At 37.7% G+C, this 26,772-nt stretch overlaps 1 protein-coding gene across 1 annotated transcript in view; it reads right to left on the bottom strand.

The window, feature by feature from the left end:
- Window positions 1–23,713, bottom strand: part of LOC135773388 (leucine-rich repeat and fibronectin type III domain-containing protein 1-like protein) — a 180,431-nt gene extending 156,718 nt beyond the window's left edge. Inside the window, exon 1 of the mRNA XM_065282937.2 lies at window positions 22,917–23,713. The gene's annotated coding sequence lies outside the window, so the exon portion shown is untranslated. The remainder of the gene's footprint in view (window positions 1–22,916) is intronic.
- Window positions 23,714–26,772: the final 3,059 nt, after the last annotated feature.

Genomic DNA, 26,772 nt, shown 5'->3' on the forward strand with positions numbered 1-26,772 from the left:
GTCTGAAAAACGATGGACATATGCAACTTGGACAGCTTGGGGGTGAGTAAATCATGGGTTTAATATCGTTTTTGGCCGAACTATCGCTTTAAAAAGTTAAGTTGAAGCCACATCATAAAATAAACTTGAAACATAAACGCTAGTGATTCATTGGCAGCGTGGCTGCAGATTAGAGCTGCAACTATCGACTATTTTTTCAACCGATTAATCTATCGATTATTTTTTCGATTAATCGAATAGTCTAATGATTTTTTTATACATATAATTCCCCAACAAATAATAAATGTAACATCTGCCATTAACGCCAACATTTTATTTAAGCATTTTCTTAATTAAACAAACACACAAACCAAAATTTTCAACATGAAAAATAAAGTGGCAGTGCCACTTTAAAAGAGGCATTATTCACCTTAAACAATAAAATAGGCATATATTAATATTTTAAACATTAGTTTATGATTATTAACTCAGCATTAGTTCAGACTGAAGTAAAAATAAGTTCATTGTGATTCATGAACCCTTATATAAAATGTAATGGTTATATTATTACTGTTAATATTATTACTAATAGTAGTACTGCATTCTCATTTAACTTTAACATTTAACTTTTCTTAAGTTCCGGGTCAAAACAAGTTCAGTTAGTATGATCTTCTAATATTTTATAAACAGCGTTTACGCCGCTGTTACTTTAAATAAACGCATGTCAGGAATACCTTACAAGACGAGCTTCTGTAATATCTGCGCACATATTCGCAAAAAAGACGTTCATTGGGAACTCCGCACTGCCAGCTGGCTGTCAGTGCACGCGGGCACATGCCTATCAGTTCTCAATGTGACAGTAACTTATTATTTCATAACTTCTTAATATAAAAACATGTCCTGCTCTTTATTTACTGTTTCAACATACTGCCCAGAAGCGATGCAATGTCGCGTCTGTCAGGCGTCTCGCAGCTCGTATTAAACGAAGATGTAAACGCAGCTGTATTAAGCACAATATGTATTGATTCTATTGTTTATAGAGTAAGTATAAAAACTTACTGTAATAGTTCAAATTCTTACGCTGACGTCTCGTCATTTTGAGGTCGGAGAGCCCCAGGTTTTCTTCTTTTAAGATGATCATACACAGGTGTTGCGCTGCTGTGGTATGCCATTTCAGTTTTACACAGTATGTGTTTTATTTGGTCTCTGCTTAAAGTATTCCCGCACTTTTGATCGCGTTCTGTCTGTTTGGTATAACACTTGTATACCCCGGTCGGAGCTGAAGCCGCCTTCATTTCAAAATGTAAACAGTGCGACGCATCGACGCATTTCCGGCAAATCGACGTAATTACGTAATCGACGTAATCGACTACGTCGACGCGTCGTTCCAGCCCTACTGCAGATTATGAATTCACGTCACCATGGGCATCGGAAGCCAAAAAAATGAAAAACGTGGGTGGGTGCAAAACATTTACTGGAGTAGATACCATTTTTGTGTATTCTGGTCTTGTCCCACCAACATTATAATGGTTCTGACGCCCATGCACGTCACTGGTTTTGGAGCATTATTCATAAGAAAGGACTTGTGTAATCACCAATCACTGCACTGTGATTTGCACAAGCTATCACTTGTGACATCACTCGTTATTGTTAGGAGTCATGGTTTGTGTTTGTGCATTTGTTCAGTGCAACAACACAAATGTTTTGTTTTCGTATCCCTGTGATGCGACCAGTGCAAAATTTTGGGTGCATGTTGCTGGTTTGTGGTGGCCTAGAACTTTTTTAGCGCGCGGCCCCCCTTGTGTACGGCGCATTGCTTCGTGCCCCCCCCCAAATAAAATTTATGACAAAAACTTTATAAAACTTAAATTTTTAATTAAACAAAAATTAAATTATACAAAGTACTGCTGTTGTTAGTAGCCTTATTTTTTAGGTTTAATTACACAGAATTCATGATAAATAAATTTATTTTATAAAATGACATAAAACTGGGGCCCCCTGGCACCACCTCACGGCCCCCCTTTGGTTTGGTTTGAGAACCACTGGCCTAGAAGCACAGACAGAAAATATGTTTTTACAAGACAGTATTGACTAGTCAGTATGGTTTCGCATATCATATTCAGACGTCATACAAGTTCGTTTTTATTGGTACACTGTTTAGTATTACAAGAATAATCGTTACTGATAGTTGAATATTTATTTCACTATTTTAAAGATGGTACCAGTGCGAGACTTCTATATATGGTACATCTGGTTTGTCTTCCCGTTCTCATGTATGCAAGTGATCAAAGTGTGATTCAGGGGATTTTGGTGGTGAGACCTAAACATCCTGCATGCTTTATAGCTCTGCTGAAACGGGAGTTTCGTGACACTTAAATATGTCAAGAAACATTTTTTTTCAAATAACCCTTAGTGATCATATTTACATTTACGGTTATATTTAGCAGAAGAGCAGTTTAAATAGTTCATATGACTTCATCACATCAGTTTTTACAGTGAACAGTAGTGTGACAACATGCCCCACTCTGTCCTATACAGAACATAATATCTATGTCAGGATGAAGCCATACCTACTAAAATACTAAAAAAGTGTCCTTGTCGCTCAAAACAGTACATTTCCTTTCAGACTGATTTTAAAATAATATTGCCTTATGAATATCCACTTCCCGAACCTTTGCTCACCATACCCCCACCATACACAGGGGAATGCAAGCATAACACAGTTGTGTCAATGATGACTTGAATTGTTTTTCATTGCAGCGCGCCAGAAAATCGATTTTCAAGGGGCAACAAATGCTCAGCTAAGCCCTTGGCCGAAGGAGAGTGCGATGGGGGTTTAGGTGTCTGCAAAGGTGTAGATCGAATGGTGAATTGTCAAGCCTTTTGAAAATGGCCTCTTTCTGCAGGTGTGGATCGAAAGGAAAGCCGTTGACTCTTTTGTAAATGGGTTATTGTTTCCCTTGAAAGCACCGGATTGCTTTACCTCATGAAAACACGATAAACATTAAATTTTATTTGCTTTTTTATTCTTTCCCATTTTATTTGGCTACGCTTGATGAAATCAATTTAGTAAGAAGGTGTTAGAAAATGAGAGGGGAAAATATTGGTTTAGAATCAAAATGAGAGATGAGATGGATACAAAAAAACTCATTTCGCTTCAAATCGTATTTTCCGATCTCCGATGAATATTTCATCAGCAAATCTGTGCCAGCTGTGCCAGCCCCACGCTAAACAGCATATCATTTGAAAGTGGATCACCGGTGCCCGCAGGAAACACTAAATGCAGATAAACACTTAAAATGTTTATCTTACTGTCCAGAAACATCAGACTCCCTTGAAAGAAGGTTGAAGCTCACCTTTTTCTGATTATAATCACTGCAACAGTCTTGCTGTGAGCTATAGCGCTGGCAGTAGTGAGAATATTTTGTCTGCTCCCACATTTGTTCAGCGGGAAGCCCTGGGGTGGCCTCACGTCGTGTGGCAGAACATGAGCGGCCCAACAGCAATCTAATCACAATGCAACAATTTTACCTCCACAGCATTGAACTTGCTGTGATACACCTGATCGATAAGGAGTCTGTGTGTGCGTGTGTGGCAGCTCTAAGGTGCAAACCATTCACACATAAATGGCCGAAGTAAAGGCCGAAGTATAGTTCATTATTTATACGTACACGGGTGTCCACCTTCAGTGCGCATGACACAATTTTCGTCATCAAAGGGTGCCAGATTTTTCTAAAACTGCATACATTGTACAAGTAGGTCGTGCAGGCGTGTAAAGAAAAATGTATTATGTAGTCCAGAAAGCTTGCTTTTTATTGCAATGTGCATGTGTCAAATGTCTGAATAGTTAAATAAACTATGCTTTGCAAGGCTGTGCGTTCCGCCATGCGCATATATATTGCATTTGACTCTTTGTGTGTATGTGTGACTGTGGTTGTGTAGCTCAGTGTTAAGCACCTATTAAATGTGAAATGTATTAAGCACCTAGCTACGGTATGTTAATGTTATATTTTGAGACGGCATGGGGAAAGGGGCACATTAAGGTCCTCGAGCCTTGAGGGTTCGGAAAGCATAAGTAATAATAGATCAATGCTTTGATCAATCGTAGCAATTACCGTTTAAGGCAGGTTTTGCTAGCACTTTGTCCAGCACCATCACCATGCCACACTGCAACCTGAATGAAAAATTCATGAGGATCGCTTTTATAGGAAATTTATCAAGTGCCAAATTACACAGGCAAGGGATGAAAGACAGCACAGTACCTGTTTAAATAAAAATTTTCGTTTTATTTAAAGAGGCAATATTTGCCACCTGGAACTCATTTTATTGAGCGTTTTATACCTTTATAAGGGCATATTTTTTCTAGCTATAGCCTATAAAACGCACACCACTTCCATTTTGTTCAAAACTATTGCTGAGCTTTCTCTTTCATAGCTCAGGATGACCTAGTTGTGTTCTCGGTTTCATTTAAGTATTCATCTTTTTCATATATTTCTCCTAACATTTTCGGTAGAAATAAAAACAGAAGCTGATGAGACATTTGATGTTAAACAGTAAGAGGTTACAGCAATCTAGAAGAATTATCTATATGATATGGATAGCATGGGTCAGATCATTTGGTTGTGGTGGATGTGATCACAGACTTTGGTTTCTTGGCTAATTTGAGCACAGTTTCAGACATTGTTGAAACTCGATCAAAAGACACAAAAATAAATGTATAAAATAAACATTTAGATATTTCAAAAAGGGTAAATATTTGTGCTTTCCATGGAAAATGTAATGAATATAAATTATATACCTGAACAGTCGTTACCTACATTGTCAAAAGAAATGGTCAAAAAGAAAATGGTCCCAAGCTGTCACTGAGGCAGTACCCCTTAAAGACGGGGTGCACGATCTCTGAAAGCCAATGTTTACATTTGAAATCATAGATATGTGTAATAAAGGCTAGATAACGTTTGTAAGAAACCAAACCATTTGAAAATCAATAAAAAATTTAGCAAGTTATGGTCACTTAAATTTACATGCATCATTAAAACACAATGAATGAGCGAGCTCTCTGTGGTAAGATGGCCGCCAGGTGATGACGTTAGAGACTCCGCTGTAACACATCTAGCCTTTATTATACATTTCTATGTTTGAAATCAACAAACACACCCCTACCTACCCCATTAGAATCTGGACCTTCTTTTGATAGACCCGCCCCACACATGCGCAACCCAGGCAACGATGTTGGTTAGTAGACACGCCCCTTACTGCTGATAGGCCACCAGTGTGTTTTGGTACTCGGCCCGACTCTCTTTTCCAAAGCGTTTTTCAAAAATCGTGCACCCCGCCTTTAAAAAGGTACGTAATATGTATAATTGAGGGACAGATATGTATATTTGGTACTAATGTGTACATTTGAGGTAGTGATATACATTCTTTGGTAGCAATATGTACCTCTGAGATACTAATATGAACTTTCTGACAGAGTATAAAATTCTGACATCACATACATTTATTTTAATGTAGTCTTTTTAGGGTTCATTATTAAATATCAAGGTGCCACAAAAAGTTCTTCAAAGTGATGCCATAGAGCAGGGGTGTCCAAAGTCGGTCCTGGAGGGCCGGTGTCCTGCAGAGTTTAGCTAAAACTTCCCTCAACACACCTGCCTCAAAGTATCTAGTCTGCCTAGTAAGACATTGATTAGCTGCATCAGGTGTGTTTGATTAAGGTTGGAATAAAACTCTGCAGAGAGTGGACACACCTGCCATAGAGGATCCATGTTTGTTTCCCCAAAGGTTCATAATGGAGCCATATGCCCAAAATGGTTCTTTTATGGCATTGTGTAGTTGGGAATGTTTTCTTTATTTTCAGAAGCTCGCATTTTTTTCACCTGTAAATATCTGGAGGATTTTGTCCCTGTCAGTGATATTTCTGCCCCCAGGCCCTAAGATACATTTTTGACCCTGGCACAAAAACACACAGTCTCATAACCTTAGGCTTTGTTTCTGTCAATCTTGGGGCACAGCCTTTATAAATTTGTGGAATTGGTTTAAAGTAAATAGTGTTAGAGAGAACATCATTGTTTGTAGCCTGAAGCGCAGTTATATTAGACAAAATATTTTCAAAGTGAAAATGCGAATGATAGATGTGTTAAACTTAATAGGAATGGACATTCATTTTGTGCAGATATCTGTATGGTTCTATGTGGATCTCTCAAACAAACATGCTGAAACCTTTCTTAACTCTCAACACTCTTTCTCTTTCTCTTTGTCTGTCCTCTCTCTCTCTTTAGTTTAATGCTGTCCTGAGGCACCATGTCTGATTGCCTTGTGTTCTTCCATGCACAGATTAATCTTTGCAGACCTAATACCGTGAAGGCATAATGTGAGCATCTCCATTCAGTGAAGGCCTACAACTTTTGATCAGACTAAAGAGGCAATAAAACCATTCCTAATTGGTTTCCGAATTTCACTCAGGACAGTCATTTTGTTGGGTATTAAAATTATTCACAGATATTAGCAGAATATGTAAATTGATATAGAAGATAATGAAAGCGGTAATAATTTACTACTGGGTGCATTCAAGGTTTAATAACTGTGTAATGACTCGGCTAGATTAAAAGTGATTTTATGTGTAAAGGATATTGGCTAAATTACTGCATGTGCTTTAATAAGATGAAGACAGAACTAGAATTGAAGTTCACAGAAGTGAAGGTTTTCTTGTTAGTCTGCGCTGGGTATTGTATGAGCTTCAGACAACTTTATTTAGAAGGGTAGAGAGATGTAAAACGCACAATATCTTTCTCCACAAACACACACTGTGAATCACAAATAAAAGAGAAACAGTTCACATTCAAATAAAAATACTGAGATTTCTGAGCAGTTGCATATGCTGCTTTGATACTTTTGATTGTTTTTCTTCCTCTTTAGTACTTGCCATCGCATGAGCTATTGTAAAATTGTTTTTTTTTTACACAATATAAAGGTTTAGGATGATATAGAATGGGTAATAATGATGTATAAAAGACATAAGCATATACATTTACAATTTAATGTGAACGATATCTTTAAGATTGAAAGGTAAGCCGTGCTTAGGGAGCTGATATTTCGAGCGAGTCATGTGAGGTATATTAATGGAGAATAACCACACATCTTCCTAGAGTTAGTGCTGTGTGTCAAAGCGTTATCACAGAGAAGAGAAAAGAGAGCTCCATTAGGCTCTTCTGTCACTGAGCTACATATTAAATGAGTGTCTTTTTATATATTTGAGGGCAATTTTTAGGTCCTTCAATTTTTAAAAAGTGGTGACTCAGCACAAGCTAAAGCAATCCATGCCAGACCCACACCATTAACCGTTTGGCAGAAAGAGCAGACAGGTGGAGCAGAGTGAATGAATGCTATTTTTTTCTGTGGAGCACTATTGGAAAATCTGGAAGAATTATTTAATGAATGTGACCCTGTCCGTGAAATCCAGGCTAACATCTCATAATCTAATTGACCCTTTGCTAAGCCCCGCCCTCATTAGTTACTGTTGCTATGCCGGTCAAGCTTTTGCGCTGACAAGTCTATTACAGTATATGCTCCGGTGTCAGACATTACCAAGGAGATAATTTGTCATTTTTGGCAAACAGGTGAAATATCTGAGAGAGCAAGACAAAAGAGACTGCAGTATGCATTCAATGGATATGTCCACAACATAATATGCAACCGATTAGAGAATAATTGTATTAAAATTGAAGCTAAAGCTTATAACGTTAGGTCTCCGTGCCAGCAGCAGTCGCATCATACGCTGACCATTCAAATGGAAAACACACAAATTGAGGAACAGCTTTGTTCATGCACAGCAGGATAAGTGAAATTTGCAAAAATAATCTAATAATTATAAATCAAAGAGTGGAATGAACACAAGACATCAGCCTGACCACTTTGTAATGATAACATTCTCCCGCTTAGATAACTAACCCGGAGAGCCGTGGTCGGATTGGGATACTCGGGGGTAGGCCGTCTATTAACAAAATGCTAAAATATTAAGTATGTCAGTTAGCCTCGTCTTGCCTTTAATCATCTTATTTTACGTTTAAAAAGTAGGGCTGTAATGATTAATCGTGTGTCCCATTAAAAATGCCTGTCTGAAATCGATTCTGAATCGCAAGGCTACGATTCTGTGTTTCATGCACAGCTTGTGCGTATACTACGGCATTTGGTCAGTAGGAAGTCCTTATCAATCTAAAACCATTATAAGTCGGAGTCGTTTATAGTGTGCATTAAAAAAGCAACACCAGTTAAACAAAATCATTCAAAATATTCTTTATTATCATGAAAATACCCAAAACAATTTGAAGAACAGCGATATACGCATTCCTGCAGACATTTCATGTAATAGCGTTTGTAATGCTACTTCTTCTGTGGCACAAAGGGAGTTCTTGCACGAGAGCGCCCACTGGCTTTGGGAGGATTTCCCGTAACTCATTAAAATTCATTGATTGAGAAAACGCGCATTTGCACGATTAATCGTTACAGCCCTATTAAATCTATGCATTATGAACAAAGAAACGTCATTATTTGCAAGCAATAATGTACTGAGTTAGCTAGCCAGCTAACATTAGCGTGCTCTTACATTGGAGTGTGTTTTTGTTAATCCTGTCGACATTTCTCCACTTGGGTTTTAAGTTTTGGGAAGAGAAACAATCCACCACCCCGTCCAAACTCTTAGGATACCGGGTATCAGATTTACACAATCCATATTCACAACGCTTCGGCAAGTTTCCCTCACTCGAATGTTTGTCAGATCCCCGCGCCTAGTTACGGTTGCTAAACCCTGTGGCGAGTTTTGGGCGTGGCTTGGTGGCTTAGGAATTGGGAGATTTCACATATTCAGGTCTTACTTAGTAAAGATGAATAAAAACATCAAGGTTATTTTTATATTCTTTACATTATGTAGGATGATTTTATGTAGAAAACAGTAAATCACAAAAAACAGACTTCAGCTGGGTTTTCACATATCTTTTCCAAGTCAACGGCATCACTTAATTGTTCATGGTGCTCTGGAAATGACAGAAATTGCTTAAAAAAAAACTTTCTTAATTTTAATGACGTTTCGTTACACATTATAATAATAACTGTTAAAGTAGGAAATTATTGATGTTCAGCCTGCAGCACAGGCTCCATGTTTGATTTTAAAGGCTGTAACAGATGGAGGTGATTTTCAATGAATAATGACCTAATTTTGGTCTGTTCTTCATGTGAAGCTATCATATTAGAATACATAAATATGGACTACACATCTTTGGAGCTTTGCAGCCCGTGGTCACTTTCATTGTTTATGTAAAGATCTCTACCCTGCTGAAAAAACCAGCATCAAACCAGCATGGACCAGCATGGGAATCATGCTGGTCTATGCTGGTGGTCCCAGCATACCAGCACCAAAACACAACATATGCTGGTATGACCAGCATGGGATGCTGGTACTAATGCTGGTTTAGCTGGTGCTAATGCTGGTTTGGTGCTGGTTTAGCTGGTGCTAATGCTGGTGCTGATTCTGGTTTAGCTGGTGTTCACTAGCAAACCAGCACCAAAACACAACATATGCTGGTCTTGCTGGTATGCTGTTTATTTTCAGCAGGGTACACTTTAAAAAAAAGCTGGGTTATTTTGAATTGGTCAAAAATGGACGAACCCAGCCCTTGGGTTAAATTAACCAAGAAAATGTTTATATTTGACCCAAGAATGAGTTAAAACAACCCAGCCCAGGTTAAATTACGACCCAAGGTGCTGGTCTCTCCCCTTTTGACACAATGCTGAGTTGGGAATAACCCATTACAAATTTTTGGAGTGTTGTTTAGCTCATCCCATAAAAAAGATGAACATAGTGTCTGTGCATCACTCGCGGATATCCGAACATTGGTAAAGAAGCGGGACGTGGGTGAAGCTGAGGTGACTGGTTGCTGAAAACCACGTCCGCCTAGCTCAACTCTAGTGACATCAGTGGGAGTTCAACTGTCACTCAAGTGGCCACACCCTTAATTATGCAGAACTTTAAGGCTTAATAATATAATTTAAACGGATGAGTTACAAAAAAATTAACCCCCCTCACAGTTGTCATGAAGGGCAAAATTAGCTATACACAAAACAATTTTTGTACAAGGCTGTAAACATTTTTTCTGCTCTAAAGATGGACATTTTAACATGAGGGTCTATGGGGATTGACTCCCATTTGGAGCCAGCCTCTAGTGGCCAGTTGATGAAATGCAATTTTTATCACTTCCGTATTGGCTTCATCAGAGAGATCGATAGGTTGCCCCTCGGCTCATCATCATAAACCAAAAGATACTTTATTTATAATGTCACTGACTGGTTTTAATTCTCTTTACAGCCACGTCTGTCAGGATTTCTACAAATTCATTCTACTGAAGTTCATCATGTCTTTAACAGAGACGTCCACGGCAGGCAATGAACGTTTGCTAAAACCAATCCGCTTACAAGAGATTTCTGCATTTGCCGTCTTGACTTACGTCTTGGAAAATCCGCAGTCATGTCGGACCGTTTTGTTAGTGACAAAATACTTCCTGCTTTGGAAGATCTAATGAGTGAAAATGAAATATGAAGTCATTTTCAGTTACCCTTTTAAACCACATCATAAATAAAGACAATTGATGGCTGGAGATGAAGCACAACATTTAAACTGTCCAGACAGAAAAAAATGAATGCTGTTAATGCAATAGCTATTCATGACATTCTCAGAATATAAAAGCCGTCATGGATGAGCAACTCCGTAAGCAACTTCCTTTAGTTTAGTTTCTCTTTGTGTGAATGTTATTTGTGCAATCAAACTAGAGAATTTTTATGTACAATCATACCGTTCATGAGCCCTATACTCACTTCTATAGTATTATTTTCCTACTGTGGGGGTGAATGGGTCTCATAATCGGTTTGGTTACAAACATTCTACCAAAATATTTTCCTTTGTGTTCATCAAAACAAAGAAATGTATATAGATTTTTAACAACATGGCAGTGAAAAAATTATGATTAAATTTTTTTGGGGGGTGAACAATTCCTTTAATGGAAAATATAAGTGTACATAAGTGTTCAAAAAATTGTCTCAAGCTGTCACGAGGTCCTGATATGTACCATTTAGATACAGACATGTATACATTTGTTACTACTATGAACATTTGAGGTAATAATATTCACTCTTTTGTACCAATATGTACCTCTGAGGTAGTAATATGAACTCTTTAGGCGCAAAGCTGTACTTTTTGTAAGGGTATGCCCCGGCAACCCTGTATCACAAAATTATGTTCCTATAGTCATTTAAATTTGTTATTCTTTTCCGTGACACTGTCACGTTTTTCCGCGTTTATACGTGAACGTATCACACATTTTTGTTTACGTGTCCCTGTCACGTTTTGGTTACTCAACGGCTTTTTAGGGATTGACCGATATGGATTTTTCAGTGCCGATGCCGATAAAGGTTTTTGTTTCATCAGCCTTAGCAGATGACCGATACAGGCTACCGATTTTCTTAAGCCAATATTTGGAGCCGATACTGCTTTTGCTCTCTCAATTTACATCATAAAAATGATGTAAAAATGGCATGTTATTAAAAAGAGATTTCATTAGTTTGGACAGTTCTTACATTTATTTTAGTCTAGGACTAGTCTAATCCCTGTCTGGGAAACCACCCCATAGAGATGAGAAATAAAAACCTGCTTTGTTAGGCAGAGCTTTCGATGTTGTCATGGAAAGGTTGGTTGTTTTTAGTCACATGACCTGCAATCGCTTGCGGCTTTCAGCACTCTGTCTGTAAATAATGCCGGAAAAAATCGGCGAACACCGAAGCCATGTATCGGTCTATTACTTCTGCTTATTCCTGTTTTCAAACCATTGTCGCTTCGGTTTAGGGTTAGATTTGGTGTTTGCGTTAGGATGTTACTATAAGTACTGGTTTATACAATTTTTTTATATTTTCTGGTTAGAGTTGGGTTTGGGTAAGGATGTCATTTTATGTAAACCTAAACTGAAGCGATAATGGTAAGAAAATAGAACAAACCGTTGAGTAACCAATACGTGACAGGGACACCTAAACAGAAACGTGTGATACGGTCATGAATAAACGCGGAAAAACGTGACATTGTCACGTGACTATAGCTACGTAATTTCGTGGTAATGGGTCGGCACTGGTAACCTCTAGGGACCATTTTTTTTCTGGCAATGTACAGAAAATACATTAAGAAAATACATTAGGAAACATAGGGCTTAATTTCTGGTAACATGTAGACACTAGTAAAAAGAAAACTACAACAGTATTTTTTTTTAAATGTTCATGTGCTTCCCAAAAAATCAATTTACAGATTAACATGACACCTATCTCTAACATATAGGACACGTTATTTTTAAAAAGAAATTTTTTGGGTCACATTCATATTTGGTTTATAACTCATGATTTATTTTTTGTATGTTAATAACAGACATTCTGAATTATAAAAATGAATATTTGCACTTTTATCTAGCTTATTTTTGCCCAAGGATAACCTTTTCCTAAGGTGTGTAAAAGTAAGCACATCCTATTAAACTTTCTTCTATAAAATACAAAGGTTGCATTTCTTTTCATTGTGTGTGTAAGATAAAAATGTCGATATGTGCACAGAATTTCATGTATTCAATAGATAAGACGCCTACATGTGTCCATGATGTGTTTTTCAGGAATTACTGACAGTTTTAAACATAACACAATATAAATTTCATAACTGATGCAACTACACCAGCAAGATCTCATGGGATTTTGTAACTACAGTATTTTACAAACGGGCTAATTCATATGAATGAATATAACGTTAATCATACAAAAACATACGATTCCAAAAAAAGTCCCATCCCTAAACCCAATGTCACTGGGGCAAAAGCAAACTATACAAAAGCATACGAATAAGATCACCTTAAACACTGAAAAAAATTTACTTTCTTAGTATTTTTGTCTTGTTTTCAAGTAAAAAATCTAAAAATCCTTAAAATAAGATTTCTTGATGAACAAAATGACCTCCTCAATTTTTTTTGCTTGTTTTAAGCACAAATTTGCTTACATTTTATATTTTTTTGTCTAAAAACTAGACTTATTTTCCTAGGTCATTTTGCTCATCAAGAAAATTCATATTTTTTTTGCAATTTTTTGATATTTTTACTGAAAACAAGACAAAATACTAAGTAAGAAAGTCATTTTTTGCAGTGAAATAGTTACAAATTGCAATGAGATTGTGTTGACTATGCAACCCCCCACATTTGGCAATAGCATCACAATTGCATCAAACGACTGTAGCAGATCATCATTGCTACTGTAAATTAATCTTACAGGTACTGTAGGTCATCACTACATAACACACACACACACATAGATCAAGCCAGTAGATCGCCACTGTTTAACACAAAGTACTGCAAATTGATCAGACCAGAAGGTCATCACTGTATAATGCACACACATGCAGTAGACTAAACGTATAGATCATCACTGTATAACCTCCTCTAAATGTATGGTCATCTTGATGCTGCAGAGCATTGTGGGAACGTTGCCCTTTGCACAGGAGGTTGCGCAAACATGGTCAGATTAAGTGGGTTCATTAAGTCACCGCAGCAATGACAAGGCACTCTCTCCTTGGCCAGGGAGGCTTTTAAGAGCAATGAAGCCAAGAGCAGCACACATTTACTTTTAATGAGCTAAATCAAAATCTATGGGCCCATTAGACACACAAACAAACAATGAATAACTAACATCTGTAAATAAAAACCCTCATCTATGCATTTTTAATTTGTTATAAGCATTAGCACCTAACTGCCTAAGATGTATACATCGGTCTCTGCAAATTGTCTTTCCATCTAATAACTATCTGTGGTGCCTAATGACTTTAATAATGGAATGCTTGCAATGGTCCTGGAAAAAGAAATTATCTGGCAAAACATGAACAAGCCCCCCTGTCTCATTCGTATGTAAATCGGTTTTAGATAGTTTGCATACTTTGTAAAAAAAACTAGCTTTATACCTTGAGCCAATTTTGTTGGACACAACAGCTACTTTAATAATACGCCTTAAGAATGAGGATTGTTTATTATTTTAAATGAAGGAAATGTACTATGATCCTGTGATGATGGGCCCTATTTTAACGATCTGACAAGTGCGAAGCGCAAAGCGCAAGTGAGTTTGTGGGCGGATCTTGGGCGCTCTTGCTATTTTCCCGGCGGGAGAAATAACTCTTGCGCCGGGCGCAAATCAATAAGGGATTGGTCTGAAGTAGGTTCATTATTCATAGGTGTGGTTTGGGCGTAACGTCAAATAAACCAATCAGAACGCTAACCAACATTCCCTTTAAACGCAAGGGCGCAAGTTCCATGGCGGGTTACTTTTATTATGACGGATTTACCAGGCGCACGCCAGGAGCGGTTCACAGCCGAGGAGACCCACGTTCTTGTAAGAGCAGTCAAAGACAGAGAAGTTGTTTTGTATGGGGATAGGAGAAACCTGCCCAAATCAGCGTCGGTCAAACAGGCGTGAGAGGAAATAGCCACAATTGTATCATCAGCTGGCATCCCCATCGTTGCGCCAAGCGCTACAATGATGTCAGGAGACGGGGGAATCCCAAGCTTGCCAGCATAAATCGGGCACGCCGTGTAACGGGAGGTGGATCTGCCTCAGGACCTGACGCCAGCAGAGGACATCGCTGCGTCCACCCTCACCGCTGAAAGGGTTTGGGGGCTTTGAAATCAGACCCAAGAAACGCAAGCAAGGTCCAACCCCAAAGTATAATTACAAATCAAGTTCATATACATTAAGGTTTCTTATGAAAACATTTTAATTATTCTTTACATAAAATAAACGTAATACAGCCACACAACAAAATTATGAAAATATTTTAATCGTTATTTGCATGAGAATTTTTTAACGCAGCCACACAATAAATAAAAACTATCACCACAATGCTCACCACTATGATTTCCCTTATCTCATGTGTTAATATTTTTTATTGTAACAATTTATGATTTGCAAAAATAACTGTTGCATCTGTGATTAGATACTGTATGCAAAGTATATTATGGTCAAGCATGCGCCCTTAAAATAGCATAATGAACCACGCGCAACGCGCCACTGACTTTAGACTAGTTTTTTTCTGGTCAGTGGTGCAATTGTTTTTTGAAACTGCAAAATAGCATCAGGGATGGTTTGCGCCGGAACACGCCTTCTTTTTTGCACTGAACCGCCCTGGGAGCGCAAGTTCATTCCCTAGTTTGCCGACGTGCGTCTGTGGAGGGAAAAACCCGCTGTGCGCCGGTGCAAAATACGAATGATACATGCGTCACTGACAAAGTCAATTGCGCTGGGTGCAAGGTAGGGCCCAATAATGTATGTATGTGAGTGTAAACTTTGTTTTGGATCAGAATTAAATGCACAGTTTACTCTACAAAAAAATGTATCAACATTTATTCATCTTCACCTCAAATTGCTGCAAACCTGTACTTTTATCGTTTATATGTCAAAACCTTTGTTTATCAGAATGTGGAATCTACTCTTGTCTTACGTACAAACAAAATGTTTGGGGTCTGTCAGGTTGACCTTTACTAAGGACAAAAAGCTAGTAAAAACATCATACATTTTATGCACTATATGCCAAGTCTTCTGAAGCCATTCAATAGCTTAATGTAAGGAGCAGACTGCAATTTAATTGATAATTGTGTTTAATAGCTGTGGTCACCATTCACTTTCATTCGAACGTTTGCTATACATGTAAATGCCTTGCTGGTTTTCTATGGACGAATGAGAATCGCAAGTGATTTGTGAAGAAAAAGGTACGTTAATGACAGAAGTTTTTGTTCACTATCACTATCACAGGATAACTTTCCATCAACAACATCAATCAAGACCAGACAAAACTTTTTCTGACTCATACTATAATAGCTCAAAATTATGTTATGGTTAATCTAAATATCATCCCCATCATCACTGTCTGTTGTCATAGTAACCATACACATCATCATCAGTTATCACAAGCCATTTTATTCTATATGGCACCATCACTCATATAAAGACCATACTTTCTGATTTTTCCTTGACAGCCTATCCTGGTTAATGATTATGGATTTAGATAGTGAATATGAGTCACATTTGATAGACACTAAGAGAGAGAGAGAGAGAGAGAGAGAGAGAGAGAGAGAGAGAGATTAATCATTAATATTGACTGAGTAAGGTCATGTCAAAGCTCGAAATTAAAGTCAAATCGATGGCTGAAATCAAATGCCAATGCCCCTAATCTTATAATTATGAGACTTTAACCTGGATTTTGCAAGCGGGGTTGGAAACACAAACAGTGTTTGGGTCACAGGTATGGGAGAATATTAAATAAACCATTAGGCGCTTGAAGTGTTGCAACACTGAGACAGGAAGTGAGGTAATAAAATGCTGTGAAGAAGATTGATCGTCTATTTATGGCAAAACCTTCCTGCGGGAAGAGGCTGTTACGAGGGTTGTTTTCGGTTGGAAGTTCAGTCCCACACAAGCTGCCCTGCAGGAATGAGTTACAGATCTTTGACTAAAAAAAGCAAGAAAAAATGTTGCATGCATGATGGATGAAGTTCTTAAGCAGTGTGCATCCATGCAGAAAACACAGCAGATACGATATGATACTGAGCTTTGGTTACAACCCCTTTGCAAATACACAGCGAATAAAGTTGTCATTCACAGTAACATGGACTTATGGGTCTAGTCGACCATTTAAATAAAGCCAATAAATTTACTTCAAGATTTAAAGACCCCATGAAGTTTTAGTTACATCATGAATAAAGTTTTGCAACTAGAAACAAGAGTGGGCATTCCCATCTTATTGCTGAATAAAAAAAATGTGTATTTTCTATTAAAACTAATATTGCTGAAGGTTGGTTGCTTTAAAAGGCTTTTACAGATACAGACAAACTCAAAGCTGGCAAAAACAAAACACTTTGTTGTGAAGTCTATAAGCCAGGCTTTACTTTATGATTGACATAGCTACTGTTATACAAGCTGTTTCTATTGTGACTGGATTCTTCCTTATCATCTTTATTTCAACACGATGAAGTCTCATTCAGCATCTAAGGCAGCTAATATCAAATGTTGACTTGATTGACTATACGGTCGGCTACATTACACACTCTCTCTGCAAATAGAGCTGTCGATCACACAGACACCATCTTAGCCACGTACTGTAGCATAATGCATTAATAAACATCTCTCTGTCACCAACAATCAGCGTATGTGCATCACTATTATTTTTCAACCGTGATACACATCAACAAAAGAAGATACAGCCAATCACTGTCAAAACAAGCGAAATGAACCGTTCACCACTGAGAACAGATATCTTCCATTATGTCACTTTTGTTTTGCATGAGTTTCAACATTGATTCTTTCATTTACCTCAGTCATCGTACAAACATTTTGCTGGCCATAAACATTTTTGAAATTTAAATGAAGTATGAATAACCAGCCTGATCTCACGAGAATTCGTACATATTTTACAAGTTGGCTTATAACACTAAGGAAATTGTGCAAAAACGTACGATTTTCATGAAAAGAACACAACAAAACCCTTAACTCTTAACCCTACACCTAACCTCAAAGTCATATGGGTCAAAGCAAATCATTCAAAAACTTACGAATGTGGTCATATGAATTAATATGAATTAGCCAACTCATAAAGTATGTACAAATTCACGTGAGATAGCGTTGGAATAACAGGATTGTGCACCACTGAGTACCGGTTAATACTAGGGGTGTCACGATTCTCCAAATCCTCGATTCAATTACATTTTCGAATCTAAGATCACAATTCAGTTAGTTTCTCAGTTTTTACATTTTAAAAATGGTATAAAAATGTTTTTAAAAAAGCTAGACTAGACTTTTATGAAATATAATATCTGACCTTGAACCCGGAGATGCCCTGCCATGATAGTCGTGCTGCCGGTGGGAACATATGGTCCACGCACATACCTGATAAAACGAAACTTCCTGAATGATGAACATTCCGGTCAGTACTGTGCACCTTGAAAATGCGCTTTGATTACCATCAGACGAGATTGTGAGACTATACCACAATAAGTCACGTATAAATGCTGTTTTCATAACTCTTAAGCAACTGAAATAAGTTGTTGTGAAACTTAAACAGATCTCAGTTCAGAGAAACGACCGGTCCTGTCACAGACGCTGCTCGGCTGTGCACATGTGCATGCTTTGATTAAGTTCAGCTGAAGGCTGGAGGCGCTTGCTTTTTTTTCCATGTAAAGAGAGCTCGCGTAGTGTCTCCTGCATCTGCCATGCTATCTTTTAACTGGCTGTAGCTAGCTTAGTTAGAGGTGGTTGACTCGCAGCACTCAACACGTGTGTTTTTTTCCGCTTGGCAAGCAATCAACAATTTCATTTTTTATTTTGAAGTTTGAGGTTGTCACTTAATTTCGATCACTTTAATTTAAAATGAAACCGTGACTCCCTTAATTAATACCGTTACTGGAAGCTAGTTATTATAGTCTAAAAAGTTTAAAATATAGTTATTTGTATTACATCACAGAAGGCCTTCATTAACCCACTGCAGTGGTGTGGATTATTCTGGGAAGGATGAATGCACTATTTTGGGCTTTAAAATCAGTAGCACCATTTCCTTTCATTAAAAAGCTCTGAATATCCAGGACATTTTCTAATATAACAGATTCATCATCTTGGATGCGATCATATTGTGTTCGCATCATATTGTGTTCGCACCCTTGAGCGTGAGGGTGAGTAATTCATGGGATAATTTAATTTTTTGTCAAACTTTCCCTTTAACATAAACACCTTGAAACATAACCACAGGTTGCGATACACTTCTGGCCGCTTATCCCTAACACATAACTGTATGTTGTTATAAGCTGCTTGCACAAATTAACTATGATGTCATTACTTTTTAAGATATTCTCAAGATTATCTACTTTTCCGAACTCTTGGCAAGTCAATATATGTTTAAAGAACCGATCATGCTGTAATACTCTTGGAGCTAATGCATTGTTGTGTTTGAAGATCTCAGCACATTAACTTAAAACACATCATTATATTTTAATAAAGCTAAATGAGTTTATTTTGTTTGAGTTTGGGTAAATCAGGCATGCATTCGCTTTATGTATTTAGATTATAAAGAGAAAAAGATGATCTCAGCATGAGTTAAGGGAATAGTTACCTAAATGATTCTGTTTTGATTATTTTCTTATGCTATACGCTCGTCGGTTCAAATCCAAATCTTGTGGAATGCAAATGAATCTGTGAATGAATGAATCTTTTGATCAATATTATCAGTGAACAAATTTGAATTAAATTGAAAAGTGAATTAAATTTCAATCTGTTCCTCACACAAGGCCATCACGTGGCTTCAGAAGACTAATATAGCTCGTGAGTCATTCGTACCACTTTTATAGACCTTTCTCTTTTCTTTATTTCACTGAAAAATAGCCACACAGTCAATTTTCCTTTAGGCACTGCTAATAAAACATGAAACCCACTGTAAATCACTTCTTCAACCCTTGATGCTCAATATTCATGTTTCTTTTTCTTTGTTTAAACACCCTCTGTGCTCAAATACACAAGACGTATCCAACATGAAACCAGATTACCGTAGGCTGACAGAACCCGGTTATGTTTCATGTTTGAAACGGCTCTATTTTTAACTCCTTGCCAACACCCGTGTGTTGTTCACACCACAGTGATTGAGATAATTGGTTGGTGTTTAGCTGAGTAGACATTCAAAGACATCCACCATTCCCTCCGCTGTGCCTTACGAACCACTGGCATTACACACAGTATGTGTTCCACCCACAGGCATTAGCCATTAGTGTTCGCCACGGCCAGCCCTTCTCCCCGAGTGCTGAGTAACGGAGCTATGTTTACACTGCAGATGCGCGGAAAAATGATCACTCACAGAATGACAAAGAGAAATAAAGAAACAGTCCTCAAGGCACAAAACACAAGAAGTGCGGAGATACATGAAAACATGATGTTGAAATGCGAGAGAGGAGAAAGAAAAATAGTTTGAATGGTTTGAATGTAAGGCTGAACTATTTCCGCATTTTATCCAAAGATGTTTTATATGATAGCGCAAATATTTGATTCAAACAGAATAAAACTAACAATGCCTTTCTTTCCGCAGTATCTCTAGAGTTCTGCTGAATTTGCAAGGGGTGTCTGACTGACAGACGGCTGCTTTCAAAACCTAATGCGTATTTGCACCCGTGCTTCGCGATGAGTGGTCACGCCTTACAGTAATGCTCCTGCAAATGGTCTTTTTGTGCCTAATGGCCTTCTTGGCAAGGTATTAATGTAAACACGATCAGTTTGTCTTAAGTAAATGTAAGCGGGTGGGGTATGAGTTGTGCCTCAGACCTGCCGCTGTCTATTATGTCATTATTTAAATCGACCAACAATAATAATCACTCACCACTCCTCCCACATCCCAGACAATTACCTAGAATAATAACTCAACATTACCACTAGAATTGATTGGCAACAATCACCACTATTTCAGTCTTCTCCTATTTGGTAAAGAGAGAAATAACCTTGGTATGATGCAAGGTTATCAGAGAACTACGATCAAAGGGCCCATAATGCCAAGCGTGGTCTGTACACCACGCTTAACATCCTTGTACTTTAGGAAAGTTAGAGATGAAAGAATAAAACCAATTGAATCTGACTCTTGGTGTCGTGAGAACAAAAATAAAGCAAGCCTTAGTGGAGGATGGGTAGTATGAGGAAGATAGACAGTAGTATGAGTTATATATGAATACCAGAAAAATGCTTAGAAATTGCTTAGAGCTAAGCAAACCCTATAGTATAATGCTGCCTATTTGGCTTTTGAAGACTTGAGGTGTGTCACACAACAAGATTTTGGACAAAACAGCATCCCAAAGTCTTGCTGGAAAAACACAGCTGTGTGCCAAAGCGAGTGATTTACAAAGCTACAGTTTAATTCCTTATTACAGTATCATTGCATTGCCTCTGACCCACATGCAAGGTACAATTGTCTTAATCTTAGAGTAACCCAGCAGCACAAACATACACTCAAAGTAGACCCAAAGCATGGGTGGATGCACAAACGGGATTGCATGGATGGCACCAGGAAGAACAGAAGCACAAAAAGGCATGCTTTGCCACAGGGTTGCCAGATTCAGGATAATAGACTTCCACCCTCTAATTCCCAAATGGCAGACAGAGTGACCATGTCATACAGAGGGAAAGAGAGGCTATGTGGCTTTAACATCTCAAAACACCAGTCAAGTTTTCTTAAATATAGGAAAATGTATAAAACACATACCACCTATCAGATCAAGTGCCCCAAGCCAATCAATTGTAATATCTGTCAGGCGTGGCTGAAGTTCCAGCTATTAATGTGACAAATGATTGGTACTTAAATCCTTGATTTAACTCAAAAATGAAATCATTGATTGTCAAAATCAATATTTAGAGTCATAATTTAAATACCAAACTGTGATGGGTCTAGCAAAGTTTTGTTCATCAGCCAATGACATAAAGAGGTGTGAACCAGAAATTACCATAAAAAAGAATTAGCTTTCTCTCTATAATCTCAAACAATCTCTGTATGCAGATAAACATGGAGGATGGTTTGATTCAAACATTGCATGTACTAAAAGGAATATACTTAACATAAAACACACTGTAAACATTGAAAATGTTAATTTATCTTATTTTAACCCAATTCTACTGTAATCAAGTAGATCATATTACATTATATATTTGCCAGTTTAAAAAAAAATGTATACGTTTAGTTTAACTGACAATATACAGTAGCTGTATGTGCATGTTTGTTATCTGTTGCACACACAAACACAGTAATTTTATACATTTCCACAGGATACCTGACAGCCACTAGGTGTGGCACACAGTGGTATACCAATTATTAGACATAGAGTGATGAGCCTCCCGATAGAGTCTAATCAGTTGATTTTTTTGATATCTTATTATAATTCATGTCTGATAACGTTAGTCACCACTGGTGATTCTCCACTTGGCAGACAATCTATTTTTGGCTGAGAAGAATAGCAGTATTAGGATGCACAGTCTGTCACATGGCAACAGAGCTGTTCAGTGCTAGTTCAGGGTCATGGTTCTTAAGAATGTTAGATTAAAAAAAAAAAAACCTTAAAAAATTGTACCTGGCTTTCTTTCACTCTTACATCTCTCACTCTTGTCTATTTCTGTGTGTGTTAGTTAGGGTGTGTGAAACAGTGATAAAGTACAGTGTAACAGACAAATTGGTCTTGTTTCTATTGAAGCATGTTTGACTATTTTCATTGCATAATTTATGGTACACTGCTTACATGGACGGAATGGTTACATTTCTTGACAAATGCTAAGCAGTTGAGACCTTTAGAATCGTGCACATTCCTAAAATACTGAAATAAGTTGAATTTATTCCACCTCCTCCTTTAAATGACATGGGCGCTATCCATGGTCCTGAATTCAGTCAACCAACTCTCCTGAGAATTATTGTATGGGATGTCTCGACGTTTTCTTTTTAATTAGATTTCAAAGAATTCATTTGGAAACTGAATCGAAATCCCTTTATAAATAGTCAGCTAATCCCCCTTGCGAAAATCGCAATCAAATGAGAATAAACTAAACAAATCCACACGAAAATGATGGCACCAGCAAACGCCTCGCTGCTCCCTCCTTACGAGCAATGTATAGCCTATACATTTGCCCAACCAATGTTTTAAATCTAACTGCTATACATTTTCCTATCCTTTTGATGAAATAAAAACTTAAGAGCGATGCCTATTCATTGGGCTACCCTTTGAAAGGTCAGACGCAAAGTCTTGCTTTTAATAAAACCCCAACTAAGACCACTTACAATCACACATCCCATATATCGCAAACGCAGAAAATCACTGTTAGCCTACCTTATTTTTGATGTCTCTCGGTCTCGGATTCAAACCACAGTCGTGTTTAACTTTGCTCGCCAGGCAGGTCCGATCAGAGTCCGTGAATCCGAAAGCGCTCAGAGAGCGCGCGCGAACTCTCAGATGAGTTGACAGCTAAAGCAGGGCATCGCATCCACAGACACTAACATATCCACGCGCGGACACTGGGCTCTGTATTACCAAAGCAGATCTGTCTTTTTGGAGCTCTGATGCATTGATCTCAGTCTCATTTGTTACGCACGATGTCCTTCAGTATCCACATCACATACACATTCAATCACTGCAATTGCATTTAGACTAAAAACAAAATTGCAGGAACGTATTTGTGAAGCATACTTTTCCTGCCCAAATCAACGAAAGCGCTTCATCTAATCCGTGCAAGTCCTCGCCTCTACTCCAGTATATCCAAACATCATACCAAGTAACATCCCAAGCGTCCGCTAGTGTATCACTCCTCTCCGTAGGTTGAAATGTTCTTCCCGCGACGCAAATGTCAGGGTCTCCTCCTCTTGCGTATAAAATAAATGACGGACTGAAGGAAGCGCGCCTCCGCGCACCCGCTGCGGTTGCCGCCGGTAAATGGGAGTGGTGGGTTGAATCGGGTCCACTTACGGTACGTCCTACCTCCCACGGCCCACGCTGCAGACACGCCCGGTGCTGTCCGTTGACAACAAGAAGGATCTTGCTATCTTGCCATCGTGTTGCAGTAACAGCTTTCAAATGGTCCTGGTGGCTCTAAAGCATCCTAGCAAGCTTCATATGAGTTTGGGCTGAGGTGTCAGGACTGGAGTGTGTGTGTGTTCATGGGGAGGGGGTGTAGGGGGCGGATGGGGCTGTAAAGGGGTGTGTGAATTCTGGAGAGGGATCTTGCATGTAAATGAGCGCAAATACAGTACGTGAATGGAATGGTGCTTTGGTTTTCTTAAACGTGCTGGGAATTCTTTATTATTTGTTTTATTCTGTTGCCGGAAACTTTCTTTATAAATCCCTTAATATGTTTACAATGTCCAGCCTTTTAGAAAAATTGTTGTTATTCATTTTATGGGGAATACTGAATTCAAAACTGAAGTAATTTGGTCGTGGGTTTTTAAGTAAACACTGCCATTAAAAAGTTATGGACACTACTCATTCTTTATTTATGTTTAATTCTACATTTAGGATTAATAGTAAACACATTAAGGGGCCGTTTCCCGGATAGGGATTAAACTAGTCCTAGACTAAAATAAATGTAAGAGCTGTCCAAACTGAAAACAACTTGCACTGACATATCTCAAAATATATCAGGGACCTTTGTTTTGCCTCAAAATGCACACAAGTAATGTTTTTAGTAAGGCATGTTTGTTAAAACTAGTTTTATTTCCTAATTAAACTAAGGCCTAGTTCTGAATTAAGCTAATCCCTGTCCGGGAAACCACCCCTAAAAGTACTAAATAACACATATGTCATTTTGGGAATTACTTTGTTAATTCTAAGTAAATTCAACTATATTTTGGCTTTTTCAAAATACCCACTCTTTAAACTTTGCTTAAAATTTGTAAATATATATATATACACATATATACATATATACTGTATATATTATTGAAAGATATCCAATCTATCTTATTGGATGTCTTTTATTTACTCTTTCTAGACATGCAAAAAAGAAAGAAAGAAAGAAATAATTTATTTTTCGAGTTATATCTAGTTGTAGATCATATATATGCAGATTTTTTATATTTTTTATAAAGATAAATCTTTATGTTGCTTAAATTAGAAGTTCGTAATGAAAAGACAGCGACAGACAGTAAATGTACCAATTTTACACTTTTTCACATCACGTAAGGTTGTGTTACACACAGCAACACATGCAGCAGTTTTAGTCAAACAGTACCATGAAATGTCAGACCTGCAATAAATACAGTATATGCATTTTTTATATTGTTGTAGTACTTTAAAATGGTATATACATAAATATTATAAACAATACATGTTTTCACAATTTCTGTTTGTCACTTTAATTATGTGTTAAATTGGCTTCATATCAAAAGTCGACCACATTGCTTTCTCAATAACAGTATTGGCATCGGCCACTAAAAAAAATCTATATGGATAGACCACCGATTCTAACAAAAGAAATCAATATGTTGGCACAATTACATTTTTATGACTACAAAATACTTTAAAACATTTAAGCACACACCTTTAAGTGAGATAACACATTTAGGTCAAGTGATCATTCACATTTGAATGGAACTGTCCCATTGACTAAATAGTAAACTCATGCAAAAATAAACCAAGCTAAAATTTATGACTGATGTCCAAGTGTAGAAGACAGTGATCAATATTATGCTGTGCTTATTCTTATTCTTCAATAAGTTGAACTATAACGTATACCAATGTTACATAAAAATTAATGTGCATAAGAGATAAAGCAAACATTACAGAGGAGGATGATGGTTAATTGCAGTGTCTATCTACTAATCTGCTCATCTTTGTGGCTGCTGCCAGAGAGCTGTGGCATTAACAGAGATTAGATCTGGTTATGGTATATGCACAGAGATAGAACAGGTTCCTGAAATCTAATACCTCAAAGAGAGAGATAAAGAGAGAGAATCCCATTGCCATGGACTGAGCTATTTAGCTTCATGATTATACCCCACATAAAAGAATGCACATGAGTTTAACTTTCTTTTCTATCCACTGAAAACAAAATGGTAAGTGTCACAGAAATTCACCTCTGCTTAAATCAGTTGAACTCCACTGAAAACAACTTCAAGTTTTAGAAGGTCAGAGAGCATAACAGGACCGTATACATTACTGTCCTGAGTGGAGGAAATGTAGACGTGCATTGAGTCTGAGGCCTGATTCAACAGAGATGAGACTTTCTGGGGGTTAAACGGAGGTTGGTCAAAGGATGAACTCACACTGGTTCATTGTTGCTGTCGCTGAGGTTTGTAATATTTGTGCCAAGTGACTTTGTGTGGTTTGACAGATGGGGGAAAAGAGTGAAGTTAATGGGGTTGCTGGGCTTGTGCTCTCTCTAAATGAGATGGCCAAAGACTAGACGCTCCACAGCAGAACCTGATGTACATTTCGGCATCAAGTAGAGTTTTTCATCAAACGAAAAAAAGTTTATGCCAGGCTGTAGAAACCTTACGTCATGTTTTCTTTTCCACCATGTTACCCTGAGGAAAAAAAAACAAAAGACACGTGCACCTTAAGAATTTAGCCATAGCCAGACAGCACTACAGTACACTTGGGCTAGAGTTTTGTTTCTCCAGCCTTGGGAAATGTTTGTCTTTTGTAAAGTACAAACATTTGTGGATGTCATTGAATTAAGGCAACCATTCATAGAAAGTTTTGTAAGAATACACAAACTCTTCTTTCTATTCACAAGAGTTCATATGACCATGGCTATCAGCCAGCAAAAAGAATGTGCTATATAGTCCAAGTTAAAGTTATTTGGGTTGGTTTGATTGATAATCATGCTATTTAGTCTTAATATTCAAATGGGTTTTGTAATAATTTGTTATAATTTATAGCCACTCCTTACTAATCAAAAAAGTTGAAATGAATTGTATCTTCAAGTTGGTTAAACTTAAAGGTCCCATTCTTTCTGTGTTTTTGAAGCTTTGATTGTGTTTACAGTGCGCAATATAACATGTGGTCATGTTTCACGTGTTAAAAAAAATAAAGTATTTTTCACACAATTTACTTATCTCTATAGCGCTGTTTTCAGTGTCCTAAAAAGGGGCTGATGTCTACCTTGTTCTGTGAAGTCCCTCCTTCAGAAATACATAATGAGTTCTGATTGTGTAGTTTGATTAGTGTGTTGTGATTTGATAGCAGCTTA

Source organism: Paramisgurnus dabryanus, chromosome 9 (assembly GCF_030506205.2).
Source record: "Paramisgurnus dabryanus chromosome 9, PD_genome_1.1, whole genome shotgun sequence".
NCBI lineage: Eukaryota > Metazoa > Chordata > Actinopteri > Cypriniformes > Cobitidae > Paramisgurnus > Paramisgurnus dabryanus.